The 17,744-nt window shown below is 36.4% G+C and overlaps 1 protein-coding gene across 5 annotated transcripts in view; it reads left to right on the forward strand.

Annotated features, from left to right (window-relative positions):
- The window catches only part of lilli (AF4/FMR2 family member lilliputian), a 323,624-nt gene that overhangs the window by 117,698 nt on the left and 188,182 nt on the right, over positions 1-17,744 (forward strand). Inside the window, exon 1 of one of the 5 annotated variants that reach the window (XM_018445977.1) lies at positions 2,007-2,665. The exons of the other annotated variants lie outside the window; for them this stretch is intronic. The gene's annotated coding sequence lies outside the window, so the exon portion shown is untranslated. Of the gene's footprint in view, positions 1-2,006; positions 2,666-17,744 lie in introns of those variants that run through there. 5 annotated transcript variants of the gene reach the window in all.

The following is a 17,744-nucleotide window of genomic DNA, read 5'->3' on the forward strand; positions in this document are numbered from 1 at the left end:
ATATATACAGTGAATGTAAAATACTCTACAATAAATCTTCTTTTATAAAAATACAAAAATTTATAATAAAATTGGATGATCGCGTTGTTATCAGCTACATAAGTTGATTAAAAATTAATATCAGATGTACCTGATTTTTTAAAACGCCGCTAACATCCATAAAACAAGATGTAGGCTATTATATTTTTGTCTATATTATTCATTTCTCATATATTTTATATTATTGTTACTAAATATTGTCTATATTAACTAGTAATATAAAATATTGATAAGGTACAATTTGTGCGACCAGTACGCATTCGGCAACTCTCCCCTACTATAACTATTTTTTGTCTTGTTTCTATTTTTTATTATGTATCTTTTAACTCTCTTTTTAATGATTACAATTTTATTTGACGAAAATTTAATTCAATTATTTAATTATTTCCCTTTTTTGTGATTATTTCCCTTAATCATTCAAAGTGCATTATTTTTCTATTTTATTTTATAATAACTTTTGGTTGCTAAATCCGAGTTAAACACCGTAAAGATTTTTCTTCATCTCGATTTGAAATTATTTTATTTTGTTGTATTCTTTTACATATTGTAATGTCTCTTCGATGATTATAATTTCATTTGATGAAGACTTAATTGTTATTTAATTACGTTTCTCTTATGATTTTTAATTACTGTTTAAGCCTATTATTTTTCTATTTTTTCGCAATAAACTTTCGACCGCAAAATCCAAATGTTTCGTTAAATATCGTAAAAATTTTTCTTCATCTTGACTTGAAATTATTTTATTGTATCTTTATTTGTTTGTACACATGTAGTATCTTTTCAATAATTACAATTTTGTTTGATGAATTTAATTAAATTATTATTTAACCACGTCTCTCATGACTAGCCATTAAAACCCGTCATTTTTCTGTCATTTTGCAATAACTTTCAATCACAAAATCCGAGTGTCTCGTTGAATATCGTAAGGGTTCTTCTTCATTCCGACTTCGCGAGGACGGCGCGCGCGACAGCTTCTGTTTCCTTCTCCCGCTCTCTCAACAGTCTCAACCCGCCGTTTCACCGACTTATATACATTACACCGCATCGAGCACGAGCCACTACCACCACACCACCAACGGCCTGCTGGACTGTCACGATAGTTCACTACCATTATATCGGACGGCATTGCGCCTGGCGGTTTCCGCGTGGCGCGGTGCGGTGCACTCGGACGAGGTGGAGGAATAGTGGCGTAGGAATAGAGGTGGCGGAGGTGGTGGAGGAGCAAGAGGAACAGGAGCAAGAGATGGAGGAGGAGGAGGAGGAAGAGGACGTGGAGTAGGTTGCGCGCGCGGCCATTTTGATAACCTCCCACTCCTCTGTCTCGCTCCCTTCTCTCTGTGTGTATCTCTCGAACCGATATAACTCTCGCTCCTTTCCTCTCGCGGTTTCTCTCGGTTCAATCTCTTGTCGACCGTTCCCTCCCCCCCCCCTCTCTCTCTCTCTCTTCCACGTGCACGCACACGAAAATCACCGGACGCATACCGACTGGTGCGCGCACACGCGCTCGTTCGTCCGCGCTCGCTCGCGCGCCTTTTTCTCCTCTCCTCGTGTTCTCGCGGCGTGTGCAGCTCTCGGTGATTTTCTCTCTCTACATCTCATGTCTTTCTCCTTCTCCCATGTTTTCTCGTTGAAAGAGCGAGGAGTAGTAGTCAGCCGTCTCTGTGACGGTGGTCGCTAGTGTCGCGGATTTTCCCCTCCGTCCTCCTTCCCGCGCCCCGCTTCCTTTCCTCTTTCCCACTCTTCGCTCTTCCTCGTTCGGTCTCCATCCCTCTCCGCGCCGCGCTCTCTCGGATCGCCCGACACGCGCTCGCTCCTCTCGCGCGTACCGATACACAACGAGCACCCACATACGTGCACCGTGTGTATGTGTATATCTCGTTCGGCGTGCGCGTCTATCTCGGTCCCGTCCCGCGCCCTTCGCCCCGTCTCGACCGGAAGGTGCCAGTTTCTCGTCGACCATCGTCTGGCGCGGAACGCTCGTTACTACGTTTCGTTCGCGAGTCTCGTCACTTGTCTCGATAACCCGTACGATTTCCAATTGACGTGAGTGTGCATCTTTGTCCTTTACGTGCGTGTGTGTGTGCCGTTTACAGATAATTACGTGGAAAGAAAGAGAGAAAGAGAAAGATAATCGCGTTGTCTCGCGCGAGACACGCAGTGTTGGTGCGGATATCAGTTCCCCCTCTTTTCCTCGGAATAGTGTTTTCCGCTCCTCCACTTTCAGTCGTTGGATTTCCCGTCGTCTATCTCGTTATCGGAATATGTCATCGCCGCGAGTGCGCGACGCAGTGTCCGCGGAATAGTTCTCTCATCGTCCCACGAGTGTTATCCTTTCCGAAGGAGTTTTTTTTTTACTCCGGTTTCATCCCGATTTTTCTCGGTGTGCAACGAGCAGGAGAGCGCGCGCTTCTTGGATTAGCCGCTCCCCCTCGTGCCGCTTACGTCACGACGCGCCAACCCGGCGAGAGAATGAGAGTGCCTTCGCCGTCGTTGACGAGTGCCTCGTGTGATTATCCCGGCAATAATAGTGATAACCCGACGAGATCGCCCTCGGTCTACGTGACAACGACGACGACAACGACGACGACGACAGGCGTCATCGTTGCTCGCTCCTCCTGAACGCACGGTGAGAGTCGAGTCCTCTTTTCTTTGCGAGAATTACGAGTTGGCCGGCTAGCTCATGATGGTTTCGTTGCGAAACGTGTAATCAGCCAACGCCGCGCCGCGAAATGTCGCGCCAGCTTAATCCTCGTTATTTGGAAAAGCTGGTTCACCAGCGACCTATAATTTAATAATTTGTCAGGTAGCCTGTCACGCGTGATTATTCAAGGTCGCGAGAAACATTGACTACGTTCAGCAAAAAAAGAAGTTCTGCAACTGTTGTGAGATTCTTTAATATGATTGGTTTTTGCTGTTAATTCCTCACTGGATCTAAATGTATAAATCAGTGTCCATATTGAAGAATCATACAGTTGCAAAGATGTTTTTTTGCTGCCATTGGCTACGTTCAACAGAAAAAGCAACTCTACAACTGTTATGAGATTCCTTAATACGATTAATTTTACATTTAAACAAGTTCATGTACCTACTTACACTGTTGTAATTATTGGTGAGAAAATACACAATAATATTACCAATAATTACGTACTGTTAACTTATACTGTTTTCTACCTTTTACTTCATGATTCTCAGAGTCTTATTTTATTATTGGATTTATACATTTAAATCTGTAAGGAGCTAAAGGCAGGAAAACAATTATATTAAAAAATCTTACATTTGCAAAACTACTTTTTCATGTGAATGCATTCTTTGGCGAGTTTCGTGATTATTCAAGGTCGCGAAAAACATCGGCTGCGTTCCGTAGAAAAAGTAGTTCTGCAACTGTTGTGAGATTCTTTGATATGATTGGTTTATACTTTTCAACGTATGCGATATGTATTTATACTGTTGTGTTTAATTATTGGTGAATATACACAATAATTCACGTACTGTTAATTCATATTTTCTTTCCTTTTACTTTATGATTCTCAGAATCTTGTTTTATTATTGGATTTGTACTTTATTATTTAGTTATTGGATCTATTTGGATCTGTGAGGAACCAATTATATTAAAGAATCACATTTGCAAAGTAGCTTTTTTGCTGAATGCAGTCATTGACGAGTTTTCGCTGTTCAAAAATATTGATTTATGCAACACGAGCGGTAATGACGAATCATGACGTTTATGTTACGATGTTTGATGTTCAAGATGATATGAATTGTCGAAGTTCTCTTAAGCGATGTCTAGGTGTACAATGAGATTTTAAGGCTTAAAATTTAAGCTTTAAGCCTTAAATTGTAAGAAAATGACGAACCACAGTCAATTATTCTCCTCATTTCGATTGTGATTGATTCTTACAACTTAAAGTTTAAGCTAAAGTTTTACGTTTTTAAAATTTTGTAGATGCCACTTTACGAAACCAGAGATTTTTAGAGATTTCGAAATATTACATTTATGCGACAGACCTCGTAATAGTTTACCATCGAACGATATTAAATATTATATATTTGAGATAAATGCGAACATTTTTGTTCCAAATTGTATCTCTTATAACAGTGTTTAGATTATTTATAGGAACTGATAGCCGCATAACAGTCAATTTCTCAGTAATCACAGAACGATTTAAGGTCACTGAAGAAATTCTACGTTAGCTCGATGCGATAATCATTTACTTGTTTGAAAATAAGTAATTAATCCAATTAAGCGCGTTGACTGACGTTTATCGCATAAACGTATTGTGTTGCATTAGCTTTCCTACTTCACGATTAACATGAGTCTGTCATCTATCAGATATCAAATATCATCTCTCAGTAGTGAGCGGTTGCATCGGAAGCGTCGTTCAATGCGTGTTGAATGTTGTCTCGAGATAATCGATCGGCTCGAAAAGTCAGGGTCGACCGCCGCGATTTGCGCTTTCAATTCCACCGTTGGTTGGATGAAATGCCGATCGATCGATCGATAGCCGACACGTGCAATGAGATGTATCTTGCGCCTAGCCGGCAACTTATTTTTCTTGCGGCTGGAAAACCGATTGATTAACACGCGTGAAAAGTCTACGTCGACGGTAACGACGTTGCTCATGATTATTATCGCAGTCTCACTCTCTCCTTCTTGCCGCGTCTCGCTTCGGTATATTGCGCAAGTGTTTTTGCGATAATCCGCTACTTTACAAGCGCGTTTTGCAGAACGTCTTCTGTAGAGTGTTGCATTATAGAACGTACGCTCGATTTATCTGTGACCGATAATAATCTTAACTTTTATTATTAGCATACACACGATTGAATCATTCGTGTCCTGCGCATTTCTTTTCTTTCAAATACTAGGAGCACCTGGCTAAATAATGCTCTATTCTTTTCTTTTTCTTTGATTTCATAAATACTTTCTAAAATTTTAAAATATGAGAAAAATGTCTGGATAATCGGAATTCTAGTTGAAAATGGACGAATTAGAATTTTTTGGATTAATCTAAATTCTAGTGAGATAACTGGAATTCTGATTGATAAATCAGAATTTTCTGATTCATTCATTTTTAACCAGACATTTTTTCAGTGTAAGAAGAATCACTTAATAATTTTTGTGTACTTGTAAAAGATAAACATTAGAAATCGTGTTGGGGACACGAACAACCTATTGTGTGTGGTAAAAAGGACCGGAAAATCATTGTGTTAAGGATTAACCTTTTAAGTAGATAGAGTGGTTGCAGAATCCCTGATATATCACCTATTTTCTCCTTTAAAACCTTGTTTTGAAGAAAAAAATGGTATTGTTCAAAAGTCTTAAAGTTGATTACTTTTATATCCTTCTATCTTATAAGAATATAACTAAACACAATATAGAATTAAGAAATATAACTATAAAATTAAAAATTTTTCATTAAAAACTGTTCTGAACATCCGAAGTATCAACTTGCGTATCTTTAAACCACCTATTTACTTAAAGGTTAAAAAAGAAACCTACTGTATTTTACAGTTTGTCCCATTTGATCAAAAATTTTCCAACATTTCCCTGGAATTTTTCAAGCTTGTTTTTTTAGCACGGTTTTTATATCAAGCGGCAAACCGCTCGATTTACCGCCCAAAAATCCTGCCGTGTAAACCCACCGCTATTGTTTGATTCGACGCTTAATTTGCGCGACAAAAGCAAAAGTTCCCAAAATAGCGACGCCAACAAAACAATGCGTTCGCGCCAATTGTGTGATTCATCTTGTGGCGTTTAACATTGTCAAAGCTCCGCTTTTATGAATCACGTTCATCGAATGTGTGCTCGCCATTCCGACAGGAAATCCGACATAGCGAAGAAAGCAATTTTCTTACTGCCGTTGTCGTCGCAGGGCGATAACACTTTGTCGTCGGGCAGCGACGTTGCAGCGCGTCGAGTATTCGCTCGCATTTTAATGTCCGTTGTTTGTGGATGGCGGATAAATCTCCGGTCGAAAGTTGTGCTTCGGTTGCCTTGGTGTTTATCTAGGATTTAAAGACAGATTCTGATACTAGTGCTAGTCATGAAATATGCAGCTGTGCAAGAAATATGAGACACTGTTTTATTTTTTTTTTTTTTGTGGAAAAGGGAAGACGATTAGTTGAAAAATCTATTCAGAAAAGGTATCATAAATTCTCCTGTTTGTACAAAAGTTCGACCTGTGCTATGGTTCTAAAGTGACAGAAGTAACGGTTTTTTCTGTCACGACACTTTATAGCTAGGAAAACCCATGGTAGAAATACGTAAGGTGATCTATTGCGCATAATGGCGGTATAAGCAATAACCAGTCTGGAAATAACCAATCAAATATGTTCCAACATGTACTTTCTGATGTATAATAGCGCTGGTTATACTGGAATAACCAATCAAATGTTATCCAAATTCATTCTCCTACCGCGTATCCATGGGAATAGCTCACCTCACGTATTTCCACTATGGGAAAACCATTCTCGAAAATAAATACTTGGCTATGAATCAACCCGAAATAGAGTCACGTGTTAAACTTCAACAAGCATCGTGAGGTTCTTCCCTTTAGCTAATAATCTGTTGTCGTCTTCTGATATTCATTTTTATTCATTTTTAAGATGAATACTTATAGATTTAATAAATATCAAGAAGCGATTATAAATAATAAGTAAAGAATATACGCGTGTACGAATATTGTTCTTTATACCGCGCGCGGTATAAAAAATAATTATAATTATATAATTTTATTAACAGTTTAATTTTTATTTTATTATTAGTATTTATTTACATAAAATTTACGATACAATCGTGTTTTTTTAAATTTGTTTGTGTTTTATTCAATGTTACTAATGATAATATTAAAGTTTTATTACGCTTTTGTTGATGGTTAAGTATTAGCTACAAGTAATCTATTAGCTATGAGTATAATGGGTTAAAAAACTGCGTGGGCCGGATGCGCTGCTTTAAGAGGAAAACGCCGAGGACGTTGGTGCCGCTTTGTGCTACCGCGTTACAAGAAGCAGGAAAAACGTCACAGGTCGTTCCAACCGACGTTTTACGGCCGATCCATCTCTGTCCATAAAATAAATCTCGTTATTTTACGAACCGGCGGCGTGTCCCGGATTTTCCCTCCCGAGACTTTATCGTTGTCCAAGGACGATGAATCTCCTCTGTTTCGGCCACATTTTTCTCAGAATACAGCAGGTAGGGGAAATATGTCCTTTGATGACGTCATAGAAGCAGGAGGTCGAAGGCCCAACTGTGACGAAAAATGAGAATAAAACATGAATAATAGATACAAAGCTATTTTTGAACTACATTGACAAACTTTCACTGGTCTTCACGCTAATTTTTCTTCAGACAAAATTTTACTGGAAGTTTAAGCTTCTCTTTATAAAAAGAACGATTTTGCTAGTGTTTAAAAATTTGGTAAGATACAGGTCAGAAAATAATTTTATTTGTACCATCAAAATAATTATAGGGCTCTTAAATTGCTAGAATGTTAAAACTTTTTGCAGAGCATTCTAAAGCATTCTTAACATTTTAAGCATTAACATAATTACTTTGATGATCCAAACACAGTTATTTTCAGATCTGTATTTAGTTTATTATAAATATTTAAATACTTTTTTAAAATTATTCTTTCCGTGTTATATTTTTATTACTTATCAAATAATTATTTTGGGCAACTTAGCATCAAATTAAAATTTAATTATTTTTCATGAAATAAAAGATAAAAATTGTATATTTATAATGTCATTATTAAGCATAATTATTTTTAGTCATAATATTTGTATCGTATATCGATACATTTTATTGTGAACTACATTGTCACATTTATTTCTCAGTGAGGTATAATTTTTGTGTCTTTTTGTGTTTCTACATATGATATTGGTGAAGAAAGAATGATTCAGTTAGCGGAATTTTACGGTCTTGAAACTAGGTCTTGAAACTTCATCTCGATTCGTCATCCTGTTTCACATCTTCTTGCTCCTTCTGAACGTTCTTTCGCTCGGATTTTTCCCGCTGCGCCATCCGGTACATGCGCTATCATATACACGATCCAATCTCATTTACCTTCTGTAATAATAATTCAGTAAAATAATTCATTATATTCAGTAAAATAATTCATTATATCGATAGAACTGTCCGATGCAAACGTTAAATTTCTTTTTTTCCGAAGCGTGGTTACACTTTTAGACGTGCCGATAATCGCTAATTAATTATGCCCGGCTAAACAGAGTGTTGACGTCACTACCAACGTTATTTTTCTTAGAACACGAGAGATAGGAAGTATTTATCGTCTTCTGTTATTAATAACTTATTTGATAAAGTGCATAAATAATTCAACAAAGAAAACAGTCTATACTTACATAGGCATACTGAGTCTTTTTTTTCGTTCGATCGAAAGAAATTACAGCGACAATAATTGAAATAATAAACGCATTTTTCGTTGACTTCATTCCTTCTTGTTCACTATCGCGTGTCGTGGTTCTAACTTCGCGTTACATAAGCGTGAAGACGAGGAGAGGACGACCGAGAGGAGGGAGAAAGATCCGATGTTAATGCCGAGAAGTCATGGTTGCCTTTTAAAAATGGCCGCGAGAGACGCATCAACCTCAGTCAAAAACATCAGACAAAGCGTCTCGATTATCTTATGCGCATTCTGTGTGTATTTAGGTTAAACGCGAGGAAATCGAATACTGAGAGATACGTAACATAATTTATTTTTCAATTATCATATATTAGAAACAATTGTATTAATATTAAAAAAAAAGAAGAAATGTTAAATTAGTTAAAACTAGAATTAGTTAATGAAACATTTTTATAGCTTGCATAAATATTGTGAAAGATTTTATATTTTTAAATACATTATATTTTATATCTTTATTACATTTTTAAATCTATATATTTAATCTATATATTTAAAAAACTTATTTCATATTTTTGAATTGAACTAAATAATAGCAACAACCTCTATTTTTCGCCATGACAAAATTATTTGAAACGGTTTTCAAGATTGCGGCTGTTTCCCGTCATAGGACATTTGAATTGCGCCAATGATTTACGAGCGTAGGTCTCGGATGGGAAATGCAGGAAAATAAGTGAAAACACTTTAGGATTATACTCGATAGGAAAAGAGATGCAATGAGGGCGATAAATTTTATCGGCGTTACGGACGCGTGCGCTATCTCGTCTCGCAGAAAATTCAGGATCCACGCGAAGAAAGTCTTTTATGATGATCATTAAAAGAGTTCGGTACGACGCGGGAAAAAATCCTGCCGTCGTAAAAGTATCAAAGAATGCAGTTATTGTCGGACGATGAGACGATGATGATTTCCGACGAGCCGAAGAATTGTCGTAGCGAAGCCTTCTCGCGTACAAAGTGTTGCCGTGGGGCGTTCGACTTCATAATAAAATTACGACTTCGTGGTACGGCTAACATGAACAGAGTTTGTTCCTGTGTGGCTTACGAAATACACTCCGCTCGCTGCGTCAGGTGGATTTGATTTGATTTGAAAACGGCGTTTGAGAGGCGAATCAGCACAACGTGATATATAATCTGATGGCATAAGAGCGCCGATAATGTCCGATAATGTACACCCGCCCGTCGTGATAATGAACGCGAATGAATTGAGTGCGCCCGATGAGTTTGAGTTTCTGATATGTGCAGTTGATGAACGATTTATTATTATTATTGGTGCCGTTTATTTGATGCGCTTTAGAGTTAATTCTCTCTCTTTCTCTCTCTCTCTCTCTCTCTCTCTCTCTCTCACAGATGATGTTATGTTTTAGTTAAGCTTGAATATAGAAATTAGTTTTAAATTCTCTGATAATATGGTCGTTGCGATATCAGCGCGATGTAAATCCAATTCTCCATATTTTCCGATTATTTTTTAGAGAGACAATAAAACACAACAAAGAACCATCGAAATCATACAACTCGGGCAATCATCGAATCGCGATCAATTTTAAAGTAACGTTAATGTTCGAATATATCAGCACACAGAGAAAAGCGTTTTTGTAACTGTAATTACATAAAGTAATTATAGAGGCTCCAGTTACATCTGTTATTACTGCTATAATGTAAATAATGATAATTATATTTATAATTTTATCAAAAAAATGTTAACACTGAAAAAATTGTAATTATAATTGCAATTTTTCTCAGTGCAGCTAATTAGCGCAGTAGCGGAATTATAATTTAGGTATTATATTCCGTTTAAAAATACTGTATTATTTAATATTGCTAAATTCCGTAGTTTTTTCAAAAATTTTCAATAGCATAAATGTATGAAAACGATCTCGATGCTCGATCGATGTGTTTTTGGCGCAGAAGGATTTCTCAATTCGTTTTCTCTCACGACGGATATCCTCTGCTTTTTGTGAGCAATAAGCGTCTTTACACATATTCATAAGTTCAGCTTAAGCACCGAGCGTGTTGCCGTGCGTTGCGTAATCGATTATGCCCACAATGAGTAAGCCGTAACTGGACGTACGGATTTCAATTATGCCGAGGTAATGCGAAGCTAAACGCGCATTGGGGGTTCTCTTTGGCATGGTCGTTAGATGCATTCAATGTCAACTCGGTAGAAAAGAAAATCGAAATCTCGACCGAGTTGAAAACCATTGATTGTCCGTGAATTCGATGGCTGAAATTTCAATATCGTTGTGTGACTATAATTTTCAAAAGCAAAATCCACAATTGCAGTAATATAGTATATCTCGATTTTCGTGCGTGATCGTATTATGGACATTATTTCTGTTTTATAATTTATTAATAATAAAATTGATAATTTATATATCTATTATTTAATGATAAATAGTACAATTAAATATGAAATATACTTAAAATAATTAATTCTATTAATAATGAAAAGTTATTAAGATTTAATTTGTTTCAACTCGATTGTAGTAGATATTATCCAAAAGAGAAAGAATTATTTTTATTACTTTCATGATTTAATTTTATTAATTAGGCAAATGGAATGCATGATTATCGAACTATCGATTATTTCATGTTGAACTTCGGTATCTTAATAATCTTCACTTATTAAAAAAACATTACTCTAGAATTATGTGATGACTATTTATTATCAATAAAATTGCAATTACGTTGTATGAAGTATATAGGCATACATTTTTTATGCGTTGCATAAATATTTGCGGGAATAAATGTTTTGGGTTACTTTCGCGGATGCAAGACGACCGATCTCTAGGTTAAGCGAGTGTAATTGGCTTCTCGCAAAGATCCGTGTATTCAAATGAGAAACGTATTCCCAGGAGGCGACATTCGCGGAACGGTCTCCGACCGTGTTTAATTTCGTGCGAAATTTCGAAAAACGAAACGTCGAACGTCGACGCGAGCGGCTGCGAGAGTGACTTGATAAATCGCTTTTAATAAGGAGCATTCAAGGAGATTAGTGACAAACAGCAAATGCTACGAAACTCTCGGCTTTCGAAGGTCGTCGCGCCAACCGGCGTCTTACTGCCGCCGTGCAAAATGATGTTAGTGTGTCAGTGTCACTGGATGCGAGTCATTGGGTCTGCGTCGTGTCGATTGTGATTCAAAGGGAAGATTATTTCGCTAATCCGCCGTAATATCGGCTCGTATCTGTAACGGTGTCAACAAGCGAGACGGACGACGGGAGGATGAGAAGGAGCGAGGAAGAGGGGAGAATGTGGGCAATGCATCTCTCGCTCGTAATATCTACATCATTAGGAGATTGAATCCATTTCCGATGCCACTGTCACATGCCTACGTCCACTCATGCCGTTGTCGCTACCACAAGCACAGTTGGTTATTTCGGGTTTCTGTCACGACCTCGATACTCTATAGTATCTATACATTAAACACGTGCAAAATCACGTGGATGTATTTGTGTACTCGGTAGATAAAGCTTAAGTAAGATTTCATCCGAGACAGATTGTTAGAAGCACGCTCGACGAATTACGCGAAAATGGTATTTAAGGTAAATGTTCTAGTAGCCGGACGTTTAAGCGTTAAGTTCTCATAAATAATACAATTTATAATATCAAAAAGGTTTTTAATATAATTTTGTAGTCATTTGAAAACTCAAGACTCCCTTAAGCAAGGAAAAATTATTTGAACCCACTTATAACAATTATTAATTAAAATATTTAAATAAATAATAGAATGCGTCAATGTACCAGTGCAGTGGCCGGACAAGCCGGTCGGACACTGAAACGTAATTGTCCCAGTGTCCGACCACAATTGGAAAATTAATATGCTAATAATAATATAAATAGATGTTTAATGACAAAAGATAACTAATTCAAATTGATCTTTAAGCTAAAAAAAGGATTTGAGATTAATATTAATTTAAATAAATAAAGTTTTGTGTAACTGTTCGGACATAGGTACTGTCCGATCCCAGTGACTGGACATGTACCTATGTACGGATAAAACCTACGTCCATTTACATAACACTTTATTTATTTAAGTTAATATTAGTCTCAAATACACTTTTTTAAAACGTAATATTATAATTTAATTGTAATCTTTAAATGTAATTAAATTATAATACTGTAAGAAAGCATTTGAAATTAATAATAATAAATTTTATGTAAGTATCCGGACACAGGTACATGTCCGGACACTGGAACGTTTACCTTATGTCATTCTCGATTTGTAACAAACATTTATTTGCTTTCGCCGAGAAGTACGATACTTTAGTTTAGATATCACGTGGGACGTAAGCATGTTGTGTCGATATTTCTCCGCGATACGTAATACGAAGCTATAAAAGTTGAACAAACAAAATTTCGAAAGCGAGAGTCTCGAAATAACATTCGTGTATTAAGCCAACTATTTTCTATGTGTTTTTGATTGTTCCACAAAATTTCTCTCTCTCTCTCACACACACACGCACGCACGCACGCACGCACGCACGCACGCACGCACGCACGCACGCACGCACACACACACACACACACACACACACACAAATATACATTGAGAATTGCCACAGAAAAATTAAAAATCATAGAAATCAACGAATTATTAAGGAAATTGAAAATTGTTAAAGAAACTGGGGAAAAATCAGAGAATTTTGCAAAATTTTCTAGAAAATTCTTAGAAAGACAAATGTTGAAATTTGAAATATCGTAAAGCAAATTACTTACGACATTTCCTTCGATATTTATTAGTTATGAAAAAATTTGATTGTGATGACGAAATATACATTTTTGTGAAACATATCTAATTAATTGTAAAAAATGAAATAGATGGCTTATTTGCTAGGAAGAAAATTTTTTTTCGTATTTAAATAAATATTTATTTTAGTGAAATAAATATATTATCACGAATAAATTTTTAAGTATCTTTTTCTCAGTGTAGCAACGTGCTATTTAGAAAATATATTCAGATAAATGCTTATTTCAGTGATATAGTATATGTATAATTGTGTGTATATGTGTATACAAATATTACAAATACTTTTACGTTTGTGTTTATTCGATATATGACTTTACGAGTGTTAGATAGTTCTCTTAGAATGTTACTTATTTGTTCGATTCATAAAAATTAAAAGAAATTTGCAATTAAATGATTCATATCGAGAAAAAATAAACATTTATATGAAATTAATACTTATTTTGAAAATAAAATAGATGGTTTATTTGCTACAAATAAATATTTATTTCGTCCATTTTTCAATAAGAGATTTATTTCAGAAAAATAAACCTTATATCTCACAAATAAATTTTCAAGTACTTTTTTCTCAGTGTAGTAATTTAAATTGTTATATTAAACTGATCTCTCTCGACAAAATATTTTAGTTTCCGTACATATAATAAATCGGGACGAAAATATGTATAAAAAGTTTCAAAATATTATTGAAGTCTCAGGGAAAATCATAAAATTTTGTCAGGAAATCAGGGAAAAGATATGAAAATTTAAGATGAGGAATTTCTGACAATCCTGAGCAAGTTATATCGTGGCACGAAGGAAATAGCGTATTCATATGCGTCATCAGATGATAAACACGTCGCTGTGGCGCAGAGTGCGGTTACAGTGATTATTCCATCTCCTTCGTAAAACGACAATCTTGCTGCTCGAAGCGCATCTTTGCTCTCGCGATTACATTCTTAGGTGTGCACACAAACTCTGTGCTTATCATAACATATTAATAGCACAGGGAAACACGTGAGGAAGGAGAATCGAGATGAATTCGGGAAGGAAGGAGTGACGAAGCGCTCGAGGAGAAGCCACCGAATCGTCAGGAATTCGTAATTCGCCGTTTAGCCTTCGTACTGGGCTCAAAATAAACGCGACAACTCGCGTTCTCGCCTCTCCCGCCTTCTTTCTTCTTTCCTGCTCTTGCAGGCCTCACGTATATCGTTATCGTTTCTCGACGGTTGCGCGATACTGTTTGTGCAACATGTCAGTGCAATATCGATGCGTCGTCGATCTCTCACGATAAGTTTCTCTCGTGGACTTTTACCTTCGTTTACTTTTATCTTTGTGGCACTGTAAGGGATTTCATGGACTCTCTTACAATCGATAAAATTATATGTCAGTCGATAAAATTCTTTCACGTGTTGTTACGACGACGTAACTCGAAAAACGAAGTTTTCTAGAAAATGAATTTCAATCGATTGTCATTTTTTAGTTGTTTGTTCAAAAAGAATAGAGAAATAAAGAACAAAGAAAAGAACATACATTTTTATTTTTTTGCAATCAGTTATTAAACCAAAATTGCATTCCAAAATTAATATTACAAAATTTTTTGAAATGCAATTTTGACGTAATAATTGATACAAACTGTAGAAAAATAAAAGTATGTTCTTTCTTTTTTTCTCATTTTTTTCTGCAAACAACTAAAGAATGACAATTTTTTTAGTTATATCATTGTAACAAGTGAGTGAAATGTAATAAGTAAAATTGTTGTACATTATATCCCTGTGTGTCGAAATGAAAGGAATTTATTTTGACGGAATTTTAATTCGGTTACAGACACATTTGATGCAATCGAGTCACAATAGAGTCACAAATGTGACGTGCACAATTTTCGCTGATTGTGAATGAAAATCGATTCTGAAAGCTTTAACGAGGGGACGGATGAAATATCTTGTAAGGGATTTTTCGTATTCCATTGTAACGTGCGCTATTTTAACTGGGAGTGACACGGGTTTCTTGATGCGCAACACACTCGAGATCTAAAATGGACGTCGTCAGTCCTAGTTCGTGTTGAAGTTCGTGTTAACCGGAACGCTCTTCTCCCGCTCGCTGAGTGGTTAACGAAGCCCACGTCGAATTCGCTACACGTACAAGCGGCGTGCGTGAGTGTAATTGTGTGTACGTGGTACAAGCGTGCCGTGCGGTCTCTCACGCGTGCTCGCTCGCATGGGCGAGTGAGCGAGCGAGCAGGCTCTTTAAAGCGCGCACAGAAGTTGACACTGAGAGAGACGAGGCGAGAGAGACGAGGCGAGAGAGACGAACGGCTCTCATTTTGTTAGACTTTACCCTTGTCTTTGTTGCGACAGAGAAGCAGTCGCGCTGCGAATTCAACACGTGCAAATTTTGATTCGACACGTGCAAATTTCGCGGATGCCAAGAAGAATTCTAGTCGGTAGCTGTCTTCCTGCGAGGAAACGGCGACCAATAATTTCGAGCGGAATATTGTATTTCGCGAAAATATGGAATTAGTGGAGACAATTTGCACTAAATTATCTTACATTGCATTTAAATAGTTATCTATTCGTAATTGTTACGTAAAATTATAATTGCACGGAAAAAACAGTATGGTTGGTCTGCACAGAAATCTGGTGATGCCAACCAGATTAAATAGTAAAATATGGAGCAACTATTTATGTATATATTATGGTTGCTTGAACCATAGTACAATGGTTAGGTTAGATTATGTTGCAGCAGCAATGACGGCATTTCATATATACGTATTTTTAATTGTAAGCGTGGTGAGTCGCTTTTGCTTTTTGAAATTGCAACTTAATTTATAGCATGATGTAACAAGAAATTCTTATTAATAATTTAATTCTTATTATTATACGGATACACCATACTTTATAATGTCATGTGACGTAACTATACGGATATATAACTTATCCATAGTAAATGATCCCCCAACCAAGTTTTGGTTGTCACAACCAGATCGCGCCTAATTACATTGATGTAGTTGACACATCAAAGTAAATTAAATCGTATCAACCATACACATTCCTATCACATAAAGATAACTCGGATGATGTTTCTATATTGCTCACAATTAAATATTTTTAGTTGTGTAAACTATATCTTTTTTTCCCGTGTGTCTTTGTCTTGCGTTTTAAGTGTAATACGTGCAATTCATTATAGATTTCGCTCACTTGTTACACACAATAATGATATGATATAATTCAAAAATTAGTTTTACTTGCAAAAAGGAACGGAAATATACTCTTTAAAAGAACATAATATCATTCCTTTATAATTAGTTATTATATTAAAATTGCGTTTTAAAATTAATATCACAACATTTTAATGATTTGAAATAATGAAACTGTGATATTCTAAAAAATTTTGTCTTTTGAGTTGTGATATGATCGTAGCAAATGTGAGTGATATGTGCGTTTGATTTTGTTAAACTACATTTTATGAAAAATTTGAAATTATAATGCAGAGTATTATCCTGAATGTATTATTTTAAAATTTAATTATTTAACTTTTTATTGCTGCTAATTATACACATAATTGGCAACACTTAATTTAATTTTTTAACTGTTAATTTAGTAGTGTTAATTTTAATGAAATTAAAACCGTGAAGTACATTTCATGCAATGATGCAAAATAAACTATTATACAGTATATTTATCTCTCACGAATTGCCTTTGTTCGTCGCAATATCATTTTTTTTTGCTGTATATCGTAACCCAGATATAAAGGAGTCACATGGAGTTGCTGTAATGGGTGAATATATATAAAATCGGCTACTTCCTTTCACATCGTCTCCTCCGTCCGATAGCTATAGGGAAAATGATCGCGCATTAAATTGCCGTATTATTCGACATTCGAACGTCACGCTGACGTCGGCGCGTGCGACCGAGCCGAGCTCCTTCATAGAAGCGTCACACATTTCATCACGTGGCATGTCGTAACTGGCTCTCCTTATCGCCAGCTCCATTTTCACTACACTATATACTACACGAAAACAAGATTGCATCCAGTTATTGATTCTACAATGCGTTAGCGTTATCGCACGCTATACTACAAGGGTCGTTCCTCGACAGCGTTCTTATTTGTCTTATTATTGCTCTTAAATTTCCAGCGTGCTCAAATGTAAACATTGTTGAGAGAGGAGGTCGGAGACACCAGAATAATCTATAATATAATTTTTAGCAATATAAGATACATATCGGTCAAAATCCTTCCTTAGTTTTACTTCTTATCCCACATCCTGATTATTTGCTTTTGTAGTCGAATTATTTCGTCTATTCTAAATGGTATTACGACAAAGTCATGAAGGGGTTGTAGAAATTCGCCAGTACATGGAGCTCGTTCGACGTTTATAAAGTAGCGAACCGAGCGGAAAGAGGCGTGCAACGTGCTTGATGTCCCTCGTAAAACATGGCTACGTTGTTTTATTGGCCGACCAAGAAGACGATCTCTTCGTGGTGGGTGGAGTCGATAACGCAATAATCCTTTATCGCGCAATTGAAAAGGATGGGACAGATCAGGGGAGGCCGCGAGGAGGGGGAAGAG

The sequence above is a fragment of the Mycetomoellerius zeteki genome, unplaced genomic scaffold, assembly GCF_001594055.1.
Source record: "Mycetomoellerius zeteki isolate Tzet28-1 unplaced genomic scaffold, Tzet1.0 scaffold172, whole genome shotgun sequence".
In the NCBI taxonomy this organism is placed as follows: Eukaryota; Metazoa; Arthropoda; class Insecta; order Hymenoptera; family Formicidae; genus Mycetomoellerius; species Mycetomoellerius zeteki.